General features: G+C 53.5%; 1 pseudogene; it reads right to left on the bottom strand.

Annotated features, from left to right (window-relative positions):
* Window positions 1-1,534: 1,534 nt before the first annotated feature.
* On the bottom strand, window positions 1,535-2,887 carry LOC136526037 (uncharacterized; annotated as a pseudogene).
* Window positions 2,888-9,354: the final 6,467 nt, after the last annotated feature.

The raw sequence follows: 9,354 nt of genomic DNA, 5'->3' as shown, positions 1-9,354 counted from the left end.
CCAAAGATTAGTTTGTCGAGTGCTGCGATCTGACACTCGGTCCTCGATCCGACACTCGGCAAACTCGGCGCGTTATAAAAGCACCCGGCCGCCGCCCCCTCCCTCCCACCCTCCGCTCCTTCTTGCAGCGCCACCGCCCCCTCCCCTCCCTCCCTTTCCCGCCGCCGCATCCCCTCCCTCTCCCGGCGCCGCCCCCTCCCCTCCCTCTCCCCCCATCTCCCTCCATCTCCCTCTTTTTTGCACAGGTGGTGGCGGCGGCAGCAGGCTGGCGTGGGATGCGGCAGGCGAGCCGGGCGGTGGTGGCGGCGGCGGGCGAGCAGCGGCGGGGCAAGCCGCGTGGTGGCGGTGGCGGCGGCGACGGGCGAGCAGTGGCGAGGCGAGCCACGTGGTGGTGGTGGCGGTGGCGGTGGTTTTTCTTTTATATTTTTTTGATTTTTTTTTTGTCGAGTGTCGGTGCCTAAAAAACACTCGGTAAAGTCTTTACCGAGCGCCCGATAAAAAACACTCGGCAAAGAAACGTTTGCCGACTCTGTGTACGCCGAGTGCCGAGTGCCGTTTGCTGAGTGTAACATTCGGCAAAGGCTTTGCCGAGTGTTTTTTGGGCTTCGCCGTGTGCCGTGGGCACACGGCAAACATCCTCATTCCGGTAGTGTGTATAGGGGATCGGAGGAGCAATTGGGACTGGGAGCTAGAGTGCAAGGGATAGCGAGGCAATGGCGTGGTGGTTTTGTCGCCGGTGGCGATGGCTGAACCGTGTGCAGCCACTGTCGAAGGGGTAACCCACCTGTCTAAAGGTGGTCTATTTCCTTCTTTGATAATCCAAATTACAATCTAAGTGCCTTTATATAGGATAGGTGCAGCTCCTAACAATAGCAAATCAAATCTCCTAAAAATCCTCCCTTTCACTGTCTTTCCTAACTAGACCTGGCCTTAGCCACGGATTGGACCATGTGGCTGTGGACGCCCAGGCCGGCACCTATACTGGCGCCCAGCGCCGGTCCTATGATCTTGAGGGCCATCTAGCGAACTCGTCGTCGTGGAGCCCTGCCTGGCTGCCGCCGTCGTGTGCCGTTCTCGGTGGTGCGGCTCGTCGCCTCGTCCGACTCCGCATGTGTGCGTCGGGCACTCGGGCGTCGAACACGTGAGTCACGATCTACGATCAGAGTGCGACACTGCAGCACGGCTCCTCGCCTACTCTCCGCCGTGGCCCCTTGGTGAAAACTGGCATTGGGAAAGAAAGCCAAAAGCCAAGGCTGCCGATCCTCTTGGGCCGGCTGGCCAGTTCTCTCCCTCTCTTCTCAATAGTTTATTGATGTCTAATGGACTATAGAGCCGGGGGTTTGTATATCTGGGCTTAGGCCCCTCCTCCACCTGGGCCCTTGGCCGTTGCACCCCATGCCCTCCCCCTAGGGCCGGCACTGCTGGTGCCCAACAAAGGAGTCCACCACACTTTTATCCATTCACATATCTGTAATCATTGTGAGCAATTCCGCCAATCACTTTCTTCCTTAATTTGACACCCTAACTCCAAATATCAGATGAGATGAACACACACAACAGTATTGCTACATACAAATTTCAGAAAAGAAATGAGACAGCCTCCATTATTTGGCTTGTATAGTTGTATGTGTTACGCTGTCCATGCTTGAGAGGATCGATCATACGATGCAATTAATATTATTAAGCTTGGTATGCCTTAGCACCAGCAAGCGAGCATGGCAGCTCCCAAGCGAGGACGTGCCGCCAGCTGACCGGCGGTGGGCGCTTGTGACCAGCGACCACCTCGACCAGTTTGCACGGCCGGCGAACGAAGTCCACAACCATGCTCTGGGCCACGTTGACACCGAAGAGGTACTGCTCCAGGTAGAAGTAGACCACGTCCGGGTTGCTGGGGTGAAGGAGCGCGAGAGCAGGCACCTGCGCCGTCAGCCCTGTGGCTCTGTAGCTGTCGCTCGCCCAGATGCTCGCCAGGCTCGCCACGCGGTGGTGTTGCCACCTCGTGAACGTGCCCCGGCCGAAGACCAGCGTCCAGACAACCACCATCGTCTCCTCCTTGTGGCCGACGCGCGGACAGGCGAGTTCCACGAACCGCAGCTTGCCCTGGCTCACCCTCACCATGCGCCGCCTCTCGATGTCCTGCAACACCTCCGCCGTGTGGCCGATCGGGTACGTCTCCTGCAGCGCCACGTGGTGCAGCACGGGCTCGTCAGCGAAGGGGTCGCAGCCGAGGAGCCCCCACACGAGGTTCACCCACCAGAGCTTGCCGTCGTGGGCGACCACGTCGTGGGAGGACCACATCCAGCGCCGGCCGGACATGGAGGGGCACCTCAGATCCTTCTGGACCCACGAGTCGGCACTGGAGCGGAAGAAGAGGAGGGTGGCGCGGTCGTCGTCGTCGTCCTCGTCGCTGGCGGAAATGTAGAGCTCTGCGACGACGTAGTCGGCGCCACCGCTGCCAGGCAGGGAGACGAGGCCAGTGTTTTTTATGGTGGAGATGCCGGCCTGGTATGGACGGTCCCGGTCGGGGACGCGAACGATGGAGGCGGCGATGGCCTCCCCGGGTCCGGCGCCGCGGAGGAAGTCACGCGCGACGAGGAGGATGCCCGGCGGGTCACGATCTAGGTCGAAGCCGACGAAGGGCCAGTAAGAGGCGTGGAGGAGGAGACCGGCCTCAGCGGCCGCGACCACGTATGGGTGCCTGTCGGTGTCGTCGTAGTCGGGCTTCGGGTGGACGCTCATGGGTACCGTGAGTGTCGAGGCGCGCGGCGGCAGGGCTAGCTTGAGGGAGACGTCCGCAGGGGTCCTTGATGGAGTCGTGCTGCACGAGGGTGACGCGCCCAAGGGCAACCCACAGTGGCGCCGGCGATGACGAGGACGACGCCGCCATTGTGTTTACGGATTTGATCGGGGTTTCCGGATGGATGGAAACTGCATGCGGCGCTGGGTTTTGAAGACTTCTCAACCCGCGTGTACTGATCTTTATGCTTGCCTAGTACAAGCAGAGAGAACTAGTAAGACGCAGAAAATGGCGCTGGCACACGATCTATTAGCTAACAAACTCTCTGAACGACCGCTTTCTAGTAGCCATAAGAATAGGTCATTCGACGCGGCAAGGGAGTGACTTGTACAGCAATCACACTAAGGTGCTGTTTGACAGCGACAGCGCTATTTTGAGCAGTTTCTGCATGAGAATTACTTCTGGTCACCTAAACATCAAAAACTCACTTAAATTCTAGTGGAGATTTGAAATAAAAAATCACTTTTATCCATTTATGCTGAAAGCTAAGAGCAAAAAAACTGCTCATCATGGCTCCTATTTAATTCCCACTAGAATCACTTCCTACTTACTTGCCTCACTGGAATTAATTCATCAGAAAATCAATTAGCTGAAGCCAGGAATTAGGGAGTGAAGCTTTAAATTCATCAGAAAATCAAGTAGCTGAAGCCAGGAATTAGGGAGTGAAGCTTTAAAAAAAACACCTCAATCGCTCACAAAATAATACAATCACCCCGCTGCAATCTGAGATGCAAAGGCTTGAACCATTTTTTTTCTTTTGAGACACAATGCATACGTGAACGTCACATGCACACACAAGCATCCCTAAACGCACGAACACCTTAAAAGGCGTTTGGCAATGCTCCTTGGAGCAGCTTCGCCATTACAATCACACTCTATCTCATCCAATTTCAGATTTTGGTGGCGATCAGACCAAAATCACTTCTGCATTTACACAAAGAGTTGGAGCTAATGGCCTATTTGATAGAGCTTCACTCCCTAATTCTTAGCTCCAGCTCTTTGATTTTTTTATTGAATGATTGTAGTTGATTCTGGTGAGCGATCTCTAGCTCGCTAAGCTGATGATCCTCATACTACAACAATGCCAAAAACCATAGCTACTATATTCTTTTGAAGGTAGCATTATAAAAAAAATTATATCATTTTTATTAAAGATAATAAGATCATCACGTTTACACCAAATCACCCTAACATTCCCTATACCGGTTAACCAATTTCCAAGTACTATATCAGTTCCGGATTTAGGTTAGGTTAACCCAGTAGTTATATGCACAATTCTCTAAATTGTCTTAGCATGCTAATAACAATAGAAAAGAGGAGCTAATTATATATTTAAAATAACAAAAATAACACTTTTAATTCCAAGACAAAATCATTGTTTAAATTACTCCTCGCTATAGATGCCAAAAGAAAATCTTTATCTGTAGGAGGAGATCCATTTTCCAAACAAACTTATTAGTGAAGGGACAACTATCGTACAAAAATAACCATGTTTATATAATTACGAATAAATATATCCTTCCCATTAGATATATTAATCATAACCATATTCTAATTTGATATTCGGTCTCTAACATATTGAAAGGATCCAGATAATTAACTCCTAGAGATGGCAACAACAAAATCGTGCAACCAATATAGTTTCACACTGTAGAATGCAGAAACCAACAACAAATTAAAATCGTGCAATTAAAACAACTTCATGCAAAATATGCAAAAACCACTAGATAACATTAACCCTTGCAGAGACATGATCGCAACCCTCACAAACTGTTTGATAAGAAAATTTAGAGGCCTGATTTTCCAAAAGATAATGATAAGTCGATTTGTGGAGATCTCCATGTTGATGATGCTAGGCTTCTAATCAAGAACGATTCTAACACTTGCAACCGCTACACCATAACTCTATCCGTTATTGAAGGATCCGGCAAGTCCTAGAGGGGATGAATAGGCCTGTTAAAAACTAAAACTTGATCGCAACGGTTAGCAGACTATGGAGGTTCCACGGATTTGTGCTGAACTTCCATGGCACGAAAGTTCCAGACAAATCCGTGGAGGTTCTGCGTTTCCTAAATGACACTAATGCGGCTCATTATACATAGTGTAAATCACAAATCGAGTTGAATACTAATCTTCCTGGGTGTCTCAACTTCCCATAGCACCAAGTCCCTGCAACTAGAACTAAATAGAAAGTAGATCAGGTGGTGACGAGATCCTAACATATGGGCATGTTAAACCTCGGAATCAATGGTTCTAGACCGAAGAGACCCCAACTGACCCCTCTAGGATCGCCCAGGGGCTATACCCATCGGGTGTGCTCGTGTGCACCCTTAGACCAAGAAACTCGCCCGAGCCTGAGCACGCCGCTGCCTCTGCTTAGAGCTCGGGGGCTTGCCCAAGCCTCAGGCTCCCGATCAACGGGACACCTGAGCCTGGCCTTTGGCTCCTGCCCGATCAACGACGCCAGCCAAGGCCCAGGCACTAGAAGACACGTCCCGAGCTATCGAGGCTCGGGGACTCCATGACTCAGCACTTTGGGCATGGCCTTGCCAGCCGCTCCCCCGACAGACACAAGAAGACAAGCTCTCCTTGGCCTCCGGGGGCTCAGAGGCTTCTGGACCCATGTGTGAGCCCCTCGAGCCGACCTCCCTCACCACCAAGAAGACTCCAGAAGGTGTGCCTAGGGAGGCCGGTCCAAGCCGACACAGCCTGACACTCAGTGTGTCAGAACAGACTAGCCGTACGACTCCTAGGGCTTCTTTGGCTTCACGACACCGCCACAGTCCACAGAGCGTTGCTGCAAGACCCTCCTAGACTCTGGCGCATGTAGACCATAGGCTGAACTCCCCAAACTGCCATGTACTCGACCTATCTTGATATATAAGGGATAAAACTGAACACTAGAGGGGGAAGGACGATCCCAAACAGATCATTCCATTCCTCATCGATCTGCTCCTGCTCGGCACCGAGAGTAGAGCAACCCAGAGAGGGGCATCAAGAGCTAATCCACCGCACCCATCGTCTTCCTCCTCTCTAACAAGGGGAAAGCTTCATCGGCAGCGAGGCAACCTCAGGATTAGCACCGAGCTAACCCCCTACCAAATCTCTATCCACCTCCTATATACTCTATTGTAACCCCCCAATTTTAGGTGCTCTTGAGTTTAAAGATCATCAGCTGCTGGACGTAGGGCATCGATCGGCCCGAACCAGGATAAACCATTGCGTCTTCTTTATGATTCTTGTGTTCTTGAGTCCACCCGAGCCACTAGAGACACGTACTCTGACACTAACTCGTACAACAATGCTTGTCGTGGTTCTAACCCTACGACAGCTGGCGCGCCAAGTAGGGGGCAGCGTCAAGTGCAATTTAGGCTCTACGGTGGCCGAAGCCACCTGCCTCGTCGCCGGAGCAAGCGGCACCGCCCTAGAAGGCAGTGTCTGCTTCCCTATTGAGTTCTTCATCATAGCCGGTGCCTTTGGTCTGGGCTAGGTTCTCAACTTTGGGAGCCTGGCCTATGTCTTCGACTACTACAGGAAGTTTCGTCCACTCATGGGGGCCACGCTGGCGGATGCTAGTTCCTGGCGCCGCCCCTTCGTCAGGTCTTTAGAGAGCAAATCCCCTAGTCTTGGCTCAATGGATCTATCATGACTCAAGCCTACGTCCAGCCCTGATGAGCTGGCATCGGAAGCCTCGCGTGATGGTTGGTGATCTGCTCTCGGGCAGACGTCGCATGTGTGGCGGCGTGCCCCGGCACCTCCTCGCACGGAAGCACCGCACGAAGGAAAAACAATGAGGCAAAGGAGCTAACATGCGAACTCAGCAAACAACTAAGTCCTCACGCTTCAAAATCATTTATCATTCGTTCCTCGCTCTCTAGATCATCGTTGGGAGGGAGATGCACTCACCTCGCTCAGAATTGACTCGCTTTCGAGCCATGGGCCTTCTCACCTGGCCTCGCAGTCGGGGGGCCAAACCACCCTATCCTTCCTCTCAAGACCATCAAACAAGATAGGCCAACACCCTAAAGCCAAATAGGCATGACCCAAGCTAACAAAGCTAACGGCTAATGCCCCCTGAGATCGTGGGAGGAGACAGGCATTGGGGATGCTCCCCATCGAGAGGAATGGGGGATGAAGTGAAAATGACAATGAAAGCGTGAAATTCGATTGGCGGGTGTGCCCCTGGCACACCATTGTTCAAAGGGGCAAACCCCCAAAATTATAGCAACAAGTTTTACAACTGAATTCTTGCGCTGATCATGGGAAAGCTAGTGGAGTGGCCGGTCCGTCCACCTCATCCGGGTAATCATCGACCAGCTAACGCATCATCGACGATGTTCATGGCGGTGGCAACCAAGGGTGCCACGGCATCCTCCGCCCTTTCTAGGGCCTTGTCGGAGGTGTCCTCAGGGACACCGAGCACCACACCGCCTAAGTTGAGCTAGGGGAGCTAGAGCTTCGTCAGGGTCAGAGCCACCATAGCGCTTTGAAGGATAGCACACTAGATGACCCGAGGGACGTGTGCCGCAAGGGAACGCACCTGCTCAGCGAGGTTGAGGGGACCCCTAGAGCTAGCATGGGGAGCAAGGCGCAGCAAGCCTCCTGCATGCCGGCAGCGAGCTCTCACAGCTCTGCTCATGCTGCGGCAAGCTCCTGGCCGCGCTCATGGTTTGGCCCACCTCGGACACCCCCGCCTCTTCCTGCAACTCACGCCATACATGGTCGCACTCCTCGCGTGTCTTCTTTGCCTCCTTCTCCAAAACGAGGACCTTGCCACGCTTGACCGTGAGCTCTACCCGCTGTCCTACACCGTTCAAAAGGGAAGGACCGAGTTCATGATGAGTGAGAGTGGGAGGCCCCACCCCGAAAGCAAGGGAAAGAAGGAAGAGGGACAACGCACCTATGATGAGTTGTCGGGCGTCGTGGAGCTCGGAATGGGCAGCATCCCTTGCAGTCTCCAGGAGACTCAGGGAAGCCCTTGGCTCCATGACCATCCCCTCAGCCACATGGTGAGCCTCCTACACCTTTGCACCCTTTTGCCAAAATACTTCGGCCCGCACTTCCATGGCATGCCTGGCCTCACGCTCTGCAACCAGCTCGATCCCTAGCCACACGGCGTTGCTGTGCGCCCTATCACGCTCCTTGACGAGCATCTCCATCAGCGTTGCCACTCAAACATGTAGCAGTGGGTGAGGGAGCAGGGTGGGCAAGAGCCTATTGCCCTATTAGAGGGGCTGGAGGACGCTAGCAAGGCAATCCTCTCCCACTCCCGGACAAGATCGACTTCTTTCGGGAGAGCTGGAGAATCGCTTGCAATGGCAGCGAGAGGAGTTCAGATAGTCCGTCACATCACCTGCAATTTGGCAAATTATTTTGCCAACCCATACCTCACAGGAATCATACACCCTGTGCTAGAGGCTGATGAACTCCTCCGCCCAGCCCATCATGCCGGAGAGGGAGTCGTAGAAGAAGGTGACCAGCTCATGGATGGTGCCCCACTTCTTCATCAACTCCAACCATGTGTCCGCCTTGGGACCGTCATTCAACATGTGAAGCCTTCTGACTGGCAGTGTAGAGGGGGCTGGCATGGTCATGGATGAGGAGCTGGCCTCCTTGCTTTGCAACATCGGCAAAGGCTCGGAGACGGTGGCCCCCACCTGATCCCCCTTAGGTTGTGCGAGAGGGTCCACGGGGAGGGTGTCCACCTTGATAGTACTGGATCCTCTCGGATGCACCGGAGCCCCGCCATCCCCCGGAGGGAGCGATAACAATGCCCTCGCCAAACCAGGGCACCAGTAAGGGACGACGAATCACCTTCAGCGCGAGTGGCCGGAGGGGCACCTTTGCCTTGCCTGAGGTCCCCGCCGAAGAGGATTCCCTGCACCAAGCAGCGACGCAATCAAACAACAGGCATGCAAAGCTCAAATAGCGGCTACCGAATTAATAGAGGGTCCTTACCTACCGCCTGCGGAGCGCCTCTTCCATCGGGGCAGCCCCGTCCTGAGAGAGCTCAAACAAGGGCGCTTCCCAGTGATCTGGGCGGAGGGCGACCCACCTAGGGACAAACTAGGTGACGTGCCCCCCGGGCTAGGGAGAATAGAGACTTCTCCCAAGAATGGGAGGTTGTCAGGCCTCGGCTCGAACACTAAGAATGGGGGCGGCCCGCCATTCGCCGCCGGCTCCCCCGACGTGGAGCCGAGCACCATCCACGCCACCCTGGTGGCAAACACCATAGAGGGTGATGAACACCATGAGGTGCGCCACCCCATGTGGTGTCAAGTTGTTGGGTCCCTAACTTAGGGTCCTCTGTGCATTATGTATCAGTCCCTAGATCAGTAGCTGGTATGCACAATTCGAACAAGATTGATATCAAAAACCATACTTTTATTGCTAATGGGGAAAACATGTTACATGGTTCAGGTTTACATAGCTTGGGCCACTAGCCTTATATCGTATATCAGAGTTCTAAGATAGTGGTCCTATGTCAACATGGCTCCATCCTATAAGGAACTTGGAGTGCGGACGTAACCCTAGACTTGTTCCTAGCGTAGCTCTCT

This window comes from Miscanthus floridulus, chromosome 19 (genome assembly GCF_019320115.1).
Source record: "Miscanthus floridulus cultivar M001 chromosome 19, ASM1932011v1, whole genome shotgun sequence".
In the NCBI taxonomy this organism is placed as follows: domain Eukaryota; kingdom Viridiplantae; phylum Streptophyta; class Magnoliopsida; order Poales; family Poaceae; genus Miscanthus; species Miscanthus floridulus.
The sequence above is the reverse complement of the archived record's forward strand: the minus strand, read 5'-3'. Positions and strand labels throughout refer to the sequence as shown.